Below are 18,329 nucleotides of genomic sequence, written 5' to 3'. Positions count from 1 at the left end.
TGTGTTCTGTAGTCTGAGGGTAGGTTTACGAGCACCCTTATTTCAAAATAAGCTCTTCCGGAAGAGCTATTCTGAAATAGCATGTTTGGAAATAACATTGCAACACAGAAAATGCATTTCAAAATAGCACTTCAAAATAGCTATTTCAAAATACAGCCTCTACATATATCAAGCCTATTTCAAAATGGAGCCATTGTATGCACTATGGCTTATTTCAAAATAGCCTCTATTCCTCATAGAAGCTACAGTACCTCGTTAGCATAACGGCGGTGGGCCATGAATTGAAAGTGTCGCTTTCGAAATGCATGCCACCCGTATTTCAGTCCAAAGAACTCTAGACTTATGTGCCATGGGAAATGGCACCAATATCCAAGCCCTCCCCATATAGATGGGGGGGGCCTTTCGAAAGGATCCCCTGGACTCCGAAAGCCCCTTCTTCCTAAAACCAAATAGGGGCAGCATATGTTTCAAAAGCAGCATTTTTGATTTGCGCGCCGCTGCCGTTATGCTAATGAGGAACTGCATATTCATGGCAGTGCCTCATTAGCACCTTCCAAACTTGCTCATTACCATGCCCCTTCCAAAAGGGGAGAGCCAGCGTAGATGTAGCTACAATGAGGTTTACGTATTTCAAAATAAGCCAGCCCCTATTTTGAAGTTACTTTGAAATAGCAGTTGCATTGTGCAGACACTAGGATAGTTGTTTCAAAATAACTTTGCTGTGTAGATCGACACTGAGTGAACAAAACTGAGGATACCTAGACTAGTCGGCTAGTGTATATAATTTTAAGTAATTCTTCACACCAGAACTAATATGATACTATAAGCTACAGGAACAGTTTAGAATGAGCCAAAAGACAGTAACTTAAGAGGACACTGCAAAACTAATTTGCCAAAACTCTCCTACCGTAATGGAAGCCTAAAATTAACTGAATACTACTTTGCAAGGGATTTGAAGCTGTCCTGTCATAAATTATAAATGAAGAAAGCTGGCATGCTTACTGGGATACTTTCTCAATCATTCTATTGGCTTACCTCAACAGAAGTCTCTCTGGCAAAATAGACAAGAAGGAAAAGAATTACTTCAGGCAGTCACCTATCATCAAATGCTGACACAGTATAACAGTTGCTAATAGGCAATGCCAGAGCTATTAGCTGTAATGAACTTTCCTCTTTGCCAGCAAGCCTAGAAATCTTAGAGGTTGTTTTGACTTGGACAGAACAGACCTGCAAAATGGTGAGAGGGGACAGGAAGGGGAGAAAAAAGGCAGTACCCATAGAAGATTAAGACAGTAGTTACTCAGGAGGAACCAGATGGAACGGCTGTGGGTGTCCCAAAAAGCTAAGCAAAGGTGATGCATGGAAGGGTACGCTTGTTTCCCCCAGATTTATTGTTTGGCTTATACTGAGCAATACTCGCACAGGGTAAGTCTGCACTAACACAGCAAACCAACCTAAGATAGACAACACCAGCTATGTGAATAACATAGTTGGACTTGAATGAATGGTGCTGCAGTAAGCTGCATAGATATTCCCAGAGGATGAGAATCCACTGTTTAGTTTCTACAGGCCTTGATGCAAGAAAAATTAAAATGGAAATGGAAAACACCTAAAAATATATGTATAGTGAAGTGACCTATCTGTATATAAGTGTCCCAGCTCAAAAATCTCAGAATCTCAAAATTTTTGTACAGGTTAGTTTAGGAACTAGAAATTCCTCTTTTCTGATGGCACAAGGCTTCCGCTTCTCATTCTGCATGTCATAGATTACACTGAATATTGCCTCAGGCTGCTCTAAGTTTGAGGAGACACCTCCACATCATGGGAGAAAGCAGTAAACAATGTCTGTAATTTTTTTTTAATGCAATTGAAGCTGTTGAGATGTTTAAATGAGCCCTGGAGGGACAAGTTAGTGGGCAGACAGTTTGCATATAGGTCAAAGATGCCCAATAAATGTATTATATCTTGTAATTTATCTCATGTATATATCAGACACACAACACTTATGTGGCTTACTTACCTCTCAAGGTAGCTCTATGAGACTTTGGTTCATAATAAGATGTGAAGCGCACAGAAGCATTAATAGCAGCCAGTAGATGCAGGAATTAAGAACTCATAGTTTGAGTTTGCAGTTTAGTGCAACTACAAGATATGTGGGAGGGAATCCGTCTCCATGTCTTCCTAGGATTCTGCTTCCCTGGCACAACATGTTTTTGCATCATCAGATGACTTCCCACAGACTACAGTCAGAATGAAACCCACCCCAAGAACAGGAGAGTTGGCAACACTGTAGAACCAATAATACCCTGTCTTTGTCTCAAGTATAGCAAATCTCCCTCAAATTAATAAAAACGCTATGGGGGTATGCAATGCACAAATAAATAACCACAACTGTTCTCTCTGTATATCAGACAAAGACTTCCATGCAGCATGTAACACCTTAAAAGAACACTATTAAAGTTAGAAAGTCAAACTCTGAGAAGTTAGGAAATGCCAGCACTAAGGATAACAATGGACTCATATGAGCGTGGTTTGTGCTGCTCAGGTACGACCACGCTCATGACAGACAGGCGTATCGTGTGCTCACCTCATCTGTGTGATTAAATAAGAGGGTTACTGGTTGTGTGTAGGCATGAGGGACAGAGATCACCTAAATTAATCACAAGTTTACCTCAGAAATTATCTTAAAAATCATGTATAATCATTTCCCCTTAAGACTCCATTAACACCTATTGGCAACTGCCATAACTGCCACTCTGTGTTTAAAAATTCCAAACCTGGTGCAGTCTTCTATCAGGTCCACTGTACATGAGGAGACCTGGCCTTACCATATATGGTCATCCTTCTGGAACTTTCTGAATAATAATGAGGACTGCCTATATAGGATTGCACCTCAGCAGCACACTCTGTCACTCTTTCTTGAGAGCTCTCGAGAGCCGAAGTCACTTACGCTGCTGACATTTTGAGCCGCAGCTGCTACCTGAAATCACTTTCCTGTTGGAGGAGCCTCAACTGCTGTTGCACCGCTTGCCATCCTGAGAGCCCAGCATTCGAGGGAAAGCCACGGAGTCAGCAACCACTGCTTTGGTGCACTCAACACTGCAGCGGGCCCCCGTCCCGGCACTGACCATCATCTTTGGCCAGCGTCGTCTGGACCTGCTGCCTACAAGCACCGCTTTTTGGTGCCATTGCTTCTACAGAAGGCCTTGCCTGACGTGGCACCCTGCGCCAGTGTGGCAGGCCTCTCAACTATTGGCTATATAATAAAGGCCTCATGCCCTGATTCCAGGCTTTTTAAAGCTGAAGACTATATCCTTTTAAATATTATTTATTATAATTGTTATTTAATTGTTTATTATAATGTCTAGTTGTTAGTGTAGGTTGGCTAGCTAGTCTTAATTAGGTATAGAGAGATACAGAAATAAAATAAGTAGTATTTATGCAATTATGGCAGCGGGATAACTACCTGGTGTCAGGCAAATGCTGCACTATATACCGCAGCAGTGGCATAGCACACCACTGACTGTGGATAGACTCTGGCCTAGCAAACCAGAAAGCCTAAAATCCCTCTGGCCTACAGAGCCAGATATAACCCAGCAGTGGTTCAGCACACCACTGACTCAGGGTAGGCCGTGGCCTAACAAGCCAGGAAGCCCAAATATAACTCATACAGAGCTTTAGGACATTTTAGCCCGATACAATAAAGGCTCTTAGCCTGCCTAGGGTAACCAATCCCTATACACCTCTGGTGGGTACAAGGCACTCTAACCTGTCTCAACCAGATACATCTTAACTAATTTTTCAGTTATTCCTGACAGCTGATGACTGTAACCTCTGGCAACCAGATTGTCAACTATGTTGCTGATACTAAGTTACCAATGATGAGTCTTATATCCTGCATTTGTTGTTATTGTTGTTGTCTTTTTGTATTCTGTTGTTGCATGTAAAATAAACAAACCGCTTTGATTCGTTCCTGTTTAACATTGATCTTGCACGCTTCAGTGTTATCTCAATCCCTGGGCATAGGTACGAACCGAAGTAGTGTCTGGTCTGCACTTATCCTCACATTACATCTGGGCTATTCCGGTCGGGCCAAGGCTAGCCGAGCCTGCTCCTGTAGAATATCCCTACAAGGAATTTAATTCGGCCACCAATTTCCCACTTTTCCTTTCCCATCGATTGCCTTGACAGCCAGCACTAAGGATAACAATGGACTCCTAATATACTTCCACCCTCCTTCCATACCTAGGTATAGTGGTACGGTCTTTAGTTACAAGACCGTATACCTGTCTTCCTTGAAACCTGTTTCATTCACTATATGGCATGGACTTGGTTACTTAATATACAAGTGCTTGTTTTCTTGTCATTCAATATGTGGCCATCTCCTTCCACACCCACAGCCTCCCCTCCGTTTCTTTGCCAAGTTCCAGTCCCATCTGATCTTCCCACTCCTCAAACTGACTTCTGTCCCCAGTGCACTAGAATCAAACAGCTTCCTGCTCCACACTGTCTCCGTTGCATTACAGGAGATCACTGAGAGCACATGAGACAGGCTTCCTGCTCTCAGATCCAGTAACTTCCACACATTGTCCAGGTGGATGGAAGCAGCCATTATAAGCAAACTATGGCTTCAGCCCTTAACCCTGTGCTGGAGAAAGCATGCTTAGATACTCTGAAATTACTCATCTAGAGTCCAGTCAGAACTAGCAGCTGCAAGAGGCGTGTGCATGCCCAGCAAGGATAAGATCTTTGGAGACCTAGGATCTCTATTGGTCATGTGTGAACTCTGGTGTTTCAAATACTTCTAAATAGGCCAAAAATAGGAGGACTTTTTTTCTCAAGGATGACAAAAAGATACATGCTTAAGAATGACCACTGTCTTGAGGAATTTCAAGTCCATACTTCAGAACTGATGGATGTTAGTATTTTCATATATGTTGCTAAAATTTCTTAGATAAATATTTTCCCCAGCTTTATTCTCAGAAACAGCTGAACCATTTTGATTGAAACTGAAATTGCCACCCCAAGCAAGAAAAATTTCATTTAACCTCAACAGGCATTTCTACGAGTTTCACCCATGATACGCGCACACACTTTATTCTGTAAATAGGTTTTAAAGCAATTCTTTTAAAACCTAAGCTAGTTCTTGGTTTCCAAAAATCTGTTCTCCAAATGATGCATGGTATCCCTGAGAGATGGGAAAGAAGAAATTAATGGTATAAGACTCCTATTACTAGGCACACAAGTAATTCATGATTCAAAACCCCTAATCTGTTCCCCATTATGCATGGAGCACTCCTTCCTGGATTTTGCTATGCACACTGTTTTTATAAAGACTAGGTATCAGAACGACAATAAGATCCCCTTCCTTCACGTGAAAAGATTTATCTGTACTACACATATATATACACAGACATTTGTATTCATTTCAAATCAGAGAATGGCTTTGTGTTTAAGCACTGAGCTCAGTATCTGGTTTTAATTCATGGCTCTGTGCTGGACTTCATGTTTGACTTTGATTAAATCATACTATCTTTGTAAAATGAGGATAATATTTATTACTCAGTGAGATGACAGTGTTTGAAAGTAGTTTATATACAATGGTGATGGGGCCATATATAAGTACTTAAGAGTGACAAAGTAAACAAAGATGGTTTTGGGCATTTTCATTCTGCATCTTTTCCCTCCCATCATCCTTTGAAGTGTGCATTACACTGAACAAAATACTATATAAAGCTGGTAACTTCTCATTAGTGCTGCATGTTTAATCAGAAAAACATACGTTCTTATTTTAGTCAAGGTAAGTTGAGTCTTATTTGAGTCGAAATAAATTTATACTATTTCAATGTCTTAGTCCTGCACAACAAACATAGTTGAAACAGAAGAGCTAGATTATATTTCAGCACCAACCAATTCACCTGTGCAGGTCAACTGAGGATAACAGTTTCAAAGGTATAAACAGGCCTGACAAGTAGTGATATATGGAAAACAAAAAAAATCACATATCCCTGAGTGAACTTGTAGCACTGTCAATGACAAAAGAGATGTCTAACTTATAAACAGAGCACAGTTGATCTAGGACACAGAGGCCACATCTACGTGGCCATTTAGCATAGTGCTGCTGCCAGCAGCGCAGTTCTCATGACAATTCATGAAATTGCAAGTGGAGGCGCTAGTATTTACTAAATGGCTTTATTCTGAAGTACAAGTTGAAATATTTACTAGATAGCTGGTCCTTATGCCCACTCAAAAATGAACAACAAATCTTTCAAATCAAGTACACCGTCTTGGGTTGTATCAAATCTTTTAAAGTTTATCTATTCTTCATCATATCTCATCAGGAGATACAATTTCTGAAAAAGAAGGAGCTGTAACTTTTTCTTTTTAATAGTATTAACACTAAATTCTATCTGCAGAGTTCAGTATGGATAATTACTGTCCACCTATCTAAATTATTCATTTGAAACCAAAAGAAGATCTGTCTTGATTTCCTTCCCTGGTGCATACAGCACCTTTACCATAACTGCATTTCATCCTAATAGCTTAATTCACTTGGGCTACTTCGACACTTGTCCCCTACTTCGAAGGGGGCATGGTAATCAGGCTGATTGGAGAATATTAATGAAGTGCTCCCCACGATAACTTCCAAGTGCCAGCATGCCATGTAGACGCATGCACTTCCTAGTGCCTGTGCTACTTAAAGCGCCTTTACAATTTTGGGGCGTGAAGGCACATGCTGGCACTTCGAAGTTAGACACTTTGAAGTTGCCATAGGGACAATTAGCATAACAAAGTGCTGCATATTCATTGCAGCACTTCATTAGTATTCTCTGATCAGACTGATTACTGTGCACACTTCGAAGTAGAGGACAAGTGTACACATAGCCTTGGAGAGTTAAATATCTGTCTCAGAGAAGCAATGTGACAAGTAATAAAGTCCATGGGTTAAAGGCATTATCACTATAAACACTATATCAAGACTATAAGTCACCACACACTGTATGAAGCCAGACAAGTATTAATATTAGACATGAGGGAGTCAAACGAAATTAGTAGACAGCAGTTTTAAAATAAACAGAAGGAAGTATTTGACACAACACAGTCAACCTGTGGAACTCTTCGCAAGATGATGTTGTGAGGGCCAAGATGCCGACAACATTTAAAAATTAAAAAAAAAACAAAACCCACTATATAAATTCATGGAGGACAGGTACATCAATGGCTATTATCTAGCATGGGCAGAGATGGTTCCCTAGCCTCTGCCAAAAGCTGGTAATAGGCAATAGGAGATGGATCACTTGATTGACTTTCTGTTTGCTCCCTCTGCAGCACCCGACATTGGCCACTGTCAGAAAGCAGGATACTAGGCTAGACAGACCTGTGGTCTGACCTAATATGGTGGTTTCTACAAATGGTCATGGGCACTACAGAAAAACTGTGCAGGCTTAGATACACCACTACCTTCTCCAGAAGAAAAGGTATGTGTTCAAATGTGCAACTATGTCATCCCTACCCCAAGCGTCTACAAAACAGTACATTGATATACCAGAAAAGTGTACACATGTAAATATGTCATCCTCTAGAGCACTTTCAAATGTATGACACTGTTGCTATGATCTTCCCATGACTCTTCACACTTGACTACATGACCTCTTACTCTGCAATCAGGGGATGGGATTTACAGAACACATCAGGGTGCTGGGCTCCAATTCCCCCAGTATAGATCTTTTTAGTGTACAGTGATTAACAACAAAACTAAACTCCATTCTCAATTGACAAACAACTGGATTTGATCCATTTCTAACAGGGTGAGGTCAATGTACAATACTGAAGCCAGAAAGGCCCAAGAAGGGCAGTTAGAATGCAAAACCCTGGTGTTTTCTATGGCTCACACCCCACAGCCCAGACTTCAAAGCAACATTTAGCAAAACTTTGTGTACACGAGCAGAATCACTTGGTCATGCTTAAGAAGCACTGCACAGGCACAAGTCTGGCAGAAGCAGGAAAGTGTCTGGTCAAGGGGAAATGGCACCGAAGAACACTATCCCACCAGCATGAGAAAAGATAACCAAATTGAGAAGTCCAAGAAAACAGAACTTCAAATAAGTCACAGAAAAATACCTATTGTGGCTAACAAAGGGAAGGATATTGGTTTACATAAGAATTAAAAACCAACCAAAAAAGATCCCTTTCCTTCCACCCTTCTCTTGCTTCATTTCATTATTCAGCTTGTTACAAGTGACTATCAAGACTTATCTCAAGAAAAGAAAGATAGGTCAAGAGTGTTGGAGAATTCTGAGAAAAAAATGAAGAATTTTGTGTTTCTTTATAAACCTGAATGGGAAGTCCACATACTCAAGCTGTAGGCAACAGGTAGTTGTGGTAAAATACAGTATTCAAGGACACTGTGAAATAAACCATACTGAGAAATAAGTACATCAGGTGTTCACAAAGATTACTATTCTGAATTAGCAGAGTCATTGAAAAAATCAACAATTAGCGTTTATGAATGCTTGCAATGTATGTGAAGCTGCTGTTGAGGAAAGCTCTGTGACTGCCAACGAAACAGCTCTAGTTTTGAAACCACTTTCTGAGAGAGAACTTCAGCCGAAATGAATGTTAAAATACATGCACAGCAGAAGAGCCTGCAAAACTTCTGCCAACGAAAGAAGAAATAGCAAACAACCTTTAACAGCTGCATGAAAGCTCTGACCCTGGGGGTTGCAACCTGTGCTTGGAAAGAGAGTCAGAATTTACCAGTGCACATTGCTGGAGAGCCACAGCACAATAAACCCTCAAATTACGTAGCAGTTGCATTCCTGCAACACCCATGTAACTCAAATTTCAGCACCAGTTGGGAGGGAGATGGGAAGCGGGAAGCAGGCTGCAGCCTGATTCCTCGTGCCCCTGGGCTTGCAGGAGCTGGGAAACTGACCTGGTGGGCTCCTCAGTTTCCCACCACTTGGGGTAACCAGGAAACTGACTAACTCCTCCTAGCTCCCCTCCACTTGTAGAGCCTGGAAACTGACCAGGGCAATAGCCCTGGTCAGTTTCCTGGCTTCAAGGAGTGGAGGGGAGCCAGGAACCAGGGACAACCTGACTCCCCTCCACTCCTTGCAGCCAGGAACCTGACCAGGGCTGCTGCAAGCAGAGAGGAGCCAGGAGCCAGGCTGCAGCTCTCTGCCATTCCTGGGACTGGGAAACCACTCCTGTCAGGGGCAGCAAGAGTCAGACTCTCAGCTGCCACCCCTGACAGGAGCAGTTTCGCACTCCAGTCAGGGGCGGCAGTCGCACTAACTCAAGACATGCGCAACTCAGTTGCATTTATCTCAGGGGTTTACTGTAATGTATCAGCAGCCTACCACCCTCCAGCAGCTACCTCCTCCACCATCAGAGAGTCCTGTCTGTTACAGAAGGGGTAGAGTGAGTGCTGGCCTGGGGTTCAGCAGTGTGCACACTCGACACATTGGAAAGTTTACACAGGCAGCTCCAGCCCCAGAGCTAGTACCAATGCAAGGAGCTGCATATTAACTTCTGAACAGCCATATGTGGCTCCATATATTGGCCACCCCTGCGCTAAACAAACTGGATGGAAACATACAAGAGCTGTACATCTAGCCACATATGGGATATTTTTGGAGGTGGGCAAAAAAGCCGAAGTTGTGACAAAATTGAAGGCTAAATTGCAAACTATGAACTGTAACCAACCATTTTCACTGCTTTTAGATCAAGAAACTGTAATAAATCTTTTAACAAATCACTGTCATCACAGGATTCATTGTCAAACTATAAATTTTATTCACGCTCAAGGTCTCAATAACTGGCAGTTCAGCCAGCTGTTGGAAGAAAGTGTCATTCATCATGGACTACCATTATTAAACTGAAGTTTGGTGATTAACTGAGGGAGCTGTGCTGAAGTACTTTTTGACTCATGCGATGAGATCCAGCTTTTCATGGGTCAAAAAGGAAAAGATGTCACTGAAGGACTGAACTATGAATGACTTCAAGATGTTGCTGTGGGGCTAGCTATTACAAAGCACCTGGACTCACACAACACAAAAATGGAAGGGCACAACCAAGGGTACCCGTACACTTTTTAGAAGGTCAACACGCTGGAAATCAATCTTGTAGGGTTCAATTTAGCGCACCTAATAGGGACGCAATAAACAAACTCTCACAGCATGCCCGTTGATCCCAGTACTTCTGGCAGTCAAAATGAGTAAGAGACCCATTCAACTCTGGCTAAAATTGATTTTAGATAATTCTGCTCCAGCTACACAATTTTTGTAGATGGATTTGCATACCTAAAACTCGATTGTACCTCTTAGTGTTGACCTGGCCCGAATGGTGACAGAATGCTAGGACAGAAAGTAGTCACACCTTTGAAATTAAGCCTCTGCTACAGATAAAGAAACTTTCTCAATGCAACCTGACTGTCTTCACACCTTGAAATCACTATATTAAACCATTAGGATTCTAAGTGGTGATGCCACAGAAAGACTGTGGGCAAAACTGCTGAACTGACAAAACAATATCAGAAATTATTCTCTGACCACAGGGGCCATGAAGGATAGTTTGCAATTTTCAGCACACCACTCTGTCAATATTCATGATGTACCCGAGGAGCTCCAGACGACGCTTACCGAACTGCAAAGAGACAATCTATTGAAGAGTAAGTGTTTTAATATGGGCATTCCCACATTGTATAAAAATCTACAACCAAATTATCCCAAGCTGAAGTCTTTTGCATCAAAAATTCTTTCCATGTTTGGCAGCATGTACATGAGTGGGTAAGCATTCAACAAACCTAAACTACATTCTCAACTGACAAACACCTGAATTTGATGCTTGTGATGGCCACAGCCCAGTAGTTTACTCCTAAGAGTGATGCACTAATTGAAACTAAGAGATGCCAAGTATGAAGGGGAGCAGCAACAGCAGCCAACTAAAATAAGAAATTTCCAACATGGTTTATGTTCATCTATTTCTATTGTAATAATTTTTGCTGAATGTGGTCTGGACCACATAGCAGGACAGAGGATCAGACGTACCATATAAAGTGACTGTGACATGCTATAGCACGTGGAGGTACCAGCCCTATTACTTCCACAAATTTCTGCTAAATGGTTCTCTTATAAGATAGTGTCATTAGGCCTTTTCCATTCTTGGGTCTGCTGGTATGTAAGTCTTTCTTTCGAAAGCCAAGTAAGAAATCTGCCTTCTGATAATGGGTAGGTAGGTGGTCGGTAACAATTAAAGCTATTGAGGGACTGCATATTTCACTAGTGTGTGCTCAAATATTCTGCTGCAAGTTACATCATCTTCCACACCCGCTTTCTCACCCTCCTCTTGTGCAGATATTATGACTCAGACCGAATGTAAAATCTTTAAGACAGGAACTGTCATTAAATGTAATTTTGCACAGTGCCCAGCAAAATCAGGCCCCGATTTGGTTGATGCCTGTAGGTGCTACTGAAACAAATATTTAATTGGGCTGTGAATGAAAGAAAAATTAAACATAGTTAACTCACATGGCCAACTCAAATTAATCTTGATTACTCACTGTGTAAGAGTGTGAGAAGGAAGCCAGGCAGGGCAGGGGTTAAACAGGGCCTGTTGGCTCAATCAGCCCCACCGCAGTTCACCTGCGCCCAGTGTCAGGCCTGGACGGGTATAAAGGGAGGGAAGCCAGCCCAGTTTGAGGCTGACCAGCCAAGAGGCTCTGAAGCAGCAGGGCCTGAGCCAGAGCTGCCACTCGGTCGGCCGCTGGAGGGTGCAGCCTCAGGATCTCCCCCAGGCACAGAGGGGAGTGGAGAGCCCCTCCGAGGGAACGCCTCTCCTGCCAAAGGAGGAACTAGGCTCTCGGGGTCACACCCCAGACTTATCCCCTAGACTCTTGGGTGGGGCTGACAACCCATACCCCAGGCCCTGGCCAAGGGGCCTAGCCACTAGGCCACCCTGTCCCAGGTGGGAACTGCTCACACACTGTGTTAATCACATTGTTAAACAATAGATCCACACTGAAATTTATTAAATATTTTTGATTATTTCTCTGTTTTTACATAGACCTTAATTACAATTGGTATTCCATCTTGTATCGTGCTTAGTTTATATTTCGGACTACAAATATTTCCACTGTAAAAATAAAAATAACTTTTTAAATTCACTTCATACTAGTACCATAGGGCAATCTCTGTATGAAAAGTGCAACTTACCAATTAGAAAAAGGTTTTTTTTTGTTACATAACTTCATTCAAAGACAAAAAGCAGTGTTAAACTTCACTTATAAAGTGAATAGGCCACATCCTCCACGACTGAATTAACCTTGTCAACTCTGACCTTCCTCTTGATTGGGACTCCCTCCTTTTCATAAGCCTATAAATTTAGACCCTTCCTCTGGAACCCCTACTCACTCATCTGATGAAGCAGGTCTTTGCCCACGAAAACTTATGCTCCAAAGCATCTGTTGGTCTATAAGGTGTCATAGGACTTCTTGTTTTCTAAGATACAGACTAACTCGGCTACTCCTCTGATACATCACTTATAAGTTCAGTCTACTTCTTGTTTAGCCAATCACTAACATTGGCAAATCTGTTTACACTTATGGGAGATAATGAAAACAACTATTTATTTTGTTTTTTTAATAGAGGAAATACTTGTAATTAAAATATTAAGTGAGCACTGTAGATTTTATATTCTGTATTGTAGTAGGAAACAATATATTTAAAAATGCAGAAAACTTCCAAAATATTTAAATAAATGATATTTTATTATTGTTTAACTGCACAACATTATATTTATAATTATTCAATCACCCTAATTGTTAAAAAAATGATATTGGCATCCATAACTTCTCTCCAGTAAAGCAGGGTTTTCTTTTTTTTTTAAACCTGTTTCACAATGGTCAATACCAGGTGATTCAGAAAAAGATATATAAAAAGCCTCAAATTCAGCAGATGCAAAACATTATGCACCCTGCAGCAGCTACGTCTACACTACAGAGATTTTTTTGAAAGAAGCTCTTCTGGAAGATCTCTTAGAGCTTCTTTCGAAAGAGTGCACCTACATAAAAACATAGCTCAAAAGAGATTGTCCATACAGCCCCTCATTCTTTCAAAAGAACAAGCCAAGGATCGAAAAATCCGGCTCCACGAGGACTGCTCTTTTGAAAAAAAAAGGGCCTGTGGAGCATCTACACATGATTTCTTTTGAAAGGGTGCACTTTCCTGAAATGGGAAAGGAAGAGTAATTTCTAAAGGAGCATTGCGTTCTTTCAATTTACTTTTGAAAGAATACTTTGTGTGTGTAGGTGCTCCATCAGATCTTTTGAAAGATCCCCCTTCTTTTGAAAAATCTTTCCAAAGAACTTGCTAGTGTAGACGCAGCCATTATGTCTCCTTATTCCTTATAGTTGGAAGCTAGTTTAAATCCTGAAGCATGAGGTTTATACTTGTCTTCCAAAATTTGTGGAAGCTGCTGTGGTGGGGGCCTGGTTCCAGCTCCATGCTCCCACCCTCTCCCACACTACATAGGGAAGGAAGGGCAGGGCCAGAGCCCCCCTCATGTGCCACTCTAAAATACGCTCACGTGCTGAGAGCGACACATAGGTTGGGGGTTGCCAACCCCCAGTGTAGACATTTTGAAATAGAATAGTTGGTGTGGACTTTTGAAAAAAAAAAAAAAAGTGCAATAAAACTGAAACCTTTAGTATGGAAGGATATAACTGGTACCTTCTGAAGCTAAAGAAAAAACCTCAGAATATCTCCCAGGTATATTATGACCTATCCATTTAATCAATATATAAAAGCATATATTTACAAATGATTCAACTCCAACACAAATTTACAGCTCTATATGGGCTGAAGTGAAAAAAGTAACATTTACCATTAAAAATCTCTGCACGTGGAAGAAGTACTGCTAATATTACTCCTTTGAGGGACAGGGAACAGCAGCCATTAACATGACAAGTATTTCTCTGAAGGGAAGAAAGGACACTAGCTATAACTCCTTGCTGGAGAAGGGAAACAGTACTACTGGAGAAAAGCATGGGCCAATACTTACTTGCAGGGGGCAAAAGAGATTGGCAATAATCCCCCAAAGGAATAAGAAATTACCACAGGAAACCCTCAATTTAACAAACCCCGATATAATGGGCTGTGGAAATAACAGACGCTGTCCACCAGCACCCACACACACACACCCCCCCAGCAAATAAATGCCAGGGACTCGCCAGAGCCACCACCAAGGCTAGAGGAGCAGCCAGAGTGGCTGGAGCTGCTGGGGACAGAATGGGGAGCTGCAGTGGGGTGCAGGAGCTCTCTTCCCCCAGCCCTATGCATGGAGCATATCGGCACCTAGCCTGCCTGCAATGGCTCCAAGCAGCAGCCATGGCATTGGAGGCTGCTGCCTACTGGCAAGCTGGGGACGGCCATGCACACGGGCATCTAAGAGCTGGGAGCTGGAGAAGATGCAGCACTGAGAGCTGCAGGAGGTGGAAGGAGCCAGGCCAGCATTCAGCTCCTCTTCTGGTAACTGGGAGAAGATGATGGAGGTGTGAGGGGAAGAATGGGGCAGGATGGGGGAAGGGATGCGGGGGCAGAGGATGGGAGCGAGTGATGGGCTAGGAAGGTCAGTGCATCATCATACAGTATAAACATTCAGATATAAAGGACTTTCGGTATTAACAAACACCCCATTAGTCTGTAAAAACAAGGGTTTACTGTACTTCTATCTTCAGGAGAACTGTAAAATCCTGTTTGGTTTGTTAATTGGTTAAATATAAAGGTTAACCAATTAAATAGAGAAGCAGCCAGGAAGGGGGCTGCTTTGGCCAGAAAGGAGCACGTCTGCCCACAGGGATCTGATGCAGCAAGGGCTGCTCCAACGAGGCTGGAGCACCCCCAAATACAGGGCTCCCCAACCAGTTTTGCTGCAGACGAGTGCTGTTCTCTCTGGGCTTGAGTGCCCCCTTGGCCATGGTGGACCAGAGCAAACTCCTACCCACAGCAGGCTGGGGGCTGCTCCAGCCCCCACTGGTGAACCATAACGCCTCAGCCTCATCCATTTAGTGGAGGACTTAGCAGTTAATTGGTTAAGTGTTAACATCGATAACCTCATCCCCTAAGGGGAAGTGTGAGGGCCATGTACAGTACAAGGAACATTTCATTTTTAGGGCTTTGGCCTCTTATGCAGTAAGTTTGACGTGGACGTTAGACTAGGGTAGGAAAGCTCAGGCTACTGTAACTTCCCCTGCAGGGCGGAGGAAGCCCTCGGCTGGCGAGTTACAGGGTAGGGATGAGGTTCCGGGAGTGGGTCTCCGGGGGAAGAAGGGGAGGAGGACCGTGAGCTACGGCCAGTGCACCGCTCTTGGGGAGGGACGCGAGCGGGCTGCGGCCACTAGGACTCGCTCTGATGGGGGCTGGAAGGAGACCCCTCCCCCCCCCACAGTGACACTATGAGCCGCAGGCGTCGGTACGGTGGGCGGAGGGAGCAGGAGGCGCGCGGCGGGGAGGGGTGGGCAGCGCGTGCCCCCCCCCCGAACGGAGCCGCTGTCACTCTCGGGGGGACTGTCAGTCTGACCATGGCTCCAGCAGCCGCGAGCAGCAAGCACATTCCCCTCGCGCCCCACAGCGGAGCGGAGCGACACGTACCTGGAGCCCCTGGTCCCAGAGGAGCCGGGCGAGGCGAGGCGCCGTTAACCGGAGTCTCACCGCCTCTCCCGGCTGACCCCGCTCCGCGATTCACGCCGCCGCTGCCAATTTCGAGTTCTACTTCCGGGGTCGGTGGATATGACGTCATCGCGCCCCGGAGCAGCAAAGACGCGGCACGCCGGCGCCCCTGGCGCTGTAGACTCGCATTGGCGGCCGGTTCAGTGGAGGGGGTGGAATTTGCCGCGCTAATCTGGGAGGGGCGTGGCCTCGCTCGAAGTCGGCGAGTGAGGGGGGGCTCGATCGCAACCGAGCCCCTGGGCGGGCTCTCGTCCCCTTCGCCCGGGGAGGTGCAGTGTAGGCGCGCGCCCGGGGGCGAGGCAGAATCACCGGGAACTCTGCAGCTGCTGCTGTGCCAGTCAAAGCAGCGCTGGGTGGGCGTCTCAGAGGCTAGCCCGTATGGGGACTCAGGCGCGTAGAGCCGACAGCCGTCGCGCATTGCCCTTTAACAAAGCCTTTGGAAAGCGCCTGGCCCACGCCCAGAAAATGCCTTGGGCGTTTCCTATCCCCCTGGAGCTCAGTGCCATCTGCACATGTGGCCGTTTTCCCTGGCAGTGTGTGTCAGGGGCCTGGTCCACGGAGTGGTGCTCTTTCTCTCTAGTGTGGGGGCCCCTCCCTCTCAGTGATGGAGTGACCGTTCAAAAAAGGGGCTGTCCCTGAGAGAATCAGAGGGGTAGCCCTGTAAGTCTTTATCCACAAAAACCACCAGAAATCCTATGGCACCTTACAGACTAACGTATAGTGGAGCATTAGCTTTTGTAGTGCATCCTTGCCCACAACAGCTTACACTTCAAAATATCTGTTAGTCAGTAAAGTGCCACAGGACTTCTTGTTGTTTTTGCAGATGCAGACTAACACTTGGTAGATACTTGGTATCGACCAACTCACGTTTTATTAATGTGTCACGGTATATCTACATATTAGATAGCAGAGGTCAGCAACCCCGCCCACAGGTGTCAAGTATGGCACATGAGGCAGAAGCTCAGCCCCATTCCTCCTCTCCTGTGCAGCCAGGAGGTTGCTCAAAGCCATGCTGCCCATGGATTAACAGAAGACCAGCTAATGCTGCCAACCACCACCAAAACAGTAAAGCTTTGCATCTTAATTTATTTCTTAATGAAGCTGTTATAAGTAGGACTATTAGGGACTTTAAAAGCATCACTGGCATGTAGACCATCAGAGGTCAAAATGTCAAATTTCCACACTGACAACTGCTATATAGTACATGTATGTCCTCTTTTTTAAAAGTTCAAATATGGTAACCCTACAACAAGAGCCTTTACAGACTCCAGAAAGGACTGGGCTCCAACTGTGCCTGTTGCAGGGATGGAGTTCACAGTTTGTGTAGCCAAGGTAACATCACAGAAATCAAAGTGATAGGGTTTTAAATTATAGGCAGGGATGGTAGCACCTCCTGCTATTAAGGTTGCCCCTTATAATGCAAAGTACTTACAGTTACTTATATCTTTGTCAATCTTTAACTGGTTAGGATGAAGTTTTAAATGCTGAGTGTCTGCCTCAGGCTGAATTTCTCTCTCTTTATTATTATTTCAATCCTTTTGAATACCCATAAATAAATAGGGTAAATAAAGAGCAGGGTGTTTTCCTCATATTAAAAAAAAATCTGGTGAGTGCTTTTTTGAGCAGATCTAACACACTGTATAAAATGTGACAGGGGAATAGCCATTGCGTTAGGAGTACGCCATTGTTTCCTGTAAGAAAATTTGGCCATGCTATAAACCTTTGCAAAATTGCAGTATGCACATGTAGAAACTTGCTAAACCTTCACTGTTAAAATCTCTGAAGAGTTCATCCTCACTGAGTATATGTAAGCCTCTCACATCTCCTAGTGCTGACAAGACTGCGCTTGCACCATCCTCACTGAGCAGTTGAGCATGCTTCCTATGGAACAGCGCAAAGGGAGCAAAACTGGACATCCACTTTAACAGCTTCTCCAGAGCAAATTGGAGTCAGACTGTGGAACAGAGTGCTCTATAGGCAACTTTTAGCTGTGCATCAACAGGGCCTCATCAATTAATATTTAACACATTGGTGCATTTTAGAAATCAGATTTCTGTAGTGTGCATTGCTATGCTGTATAGACAAGCCCAAAAACTAGTTCAGCCTGAGTGGTCTTAACACACTGGAAACCCCCAAGTGGATGGATTGCTAGCTGCTACCAATATTCTAAACGCCAGGTAATTACACCAGGTTGGGAAAGGTTAGAAATTTTCCATAATGGAACCATGGCTCTTGAGACATCCTACTGTGCCTAAGAGTTACTGTTAACTTTGTACTCTGTCAGGGGAATAGCAACCAGCATGTAGTGTTACCACCTGTGTTGCAACACGCAACCACAATATGGTAAATTCTGTATATAATTTCCACGTGAAGTTTGTATAGCCAGCTTTTTGATAGTCTTAAATCAATCATTTAGTCTTCTAGGGCATCCATATCCTGTAAGCCAGGGATAAATGTACTGGGAAATTCCAGTTCTTGGAGAAAAATGTAATATTTTGGTGTTTGAAAAAGTGCATAGAAAATATTTATAGAAGATATTTAACATCTTCACATTTAGAATGACTTTATTAATAGTCTGCTCACTGAAACTAAAGTTATCAG

At 43.6% G+C, this 18,329-nt stretch overlaps 1 protein-coding gene across 4 annotated transcripts in view; it reads right to left on the bottom strand.

The window, feature by feature from the left end:
• The window catches only part of ARB2A (ARB2 cotranscriptional regulator A), a 385,998-nt gene extending 370,227 nt beyond the window's left edge, over positions 1-15,771 (bottom strand). For 3 of the 4 annotated variants that reach the window (XM_074995328.1, XM_074995326.1, XM_074995329.1), the window contains exon 1: positions 15,651-15,771. The gene's annotated coding sequence lies outside the window, so the exon portion shown is untranslated. Of the gene's footprint in view, positions 1-13,884; positions 13,967-15,650 lie in introns of those variants that run through there. The other variant, XM_074995327.1, reaches the window with a different exon arrangement.
• Positions 15,772-18,329: the final 2,558 nt, after the last annotated feature.

The sequence above is a fragment of the Carettochelys insculpta genome, chromosome 5 (assembly GCF_033958435.1).
Source record: "Carettochelys insculpta isolate YL-2023 chromosome 5, ASM3395843v1, whole genome shotgun sequence".
Lineage (NCBI taxonomy): Eukaryota > Metazoa > Chordata > Testudines > Carettochelyidae > Carettochelys > Carettochelys insculpta.
Note: the sequence above shows the minus strand (reverse complement) of the source record. Positions and strands in the feature narration are given on the sequence as shown.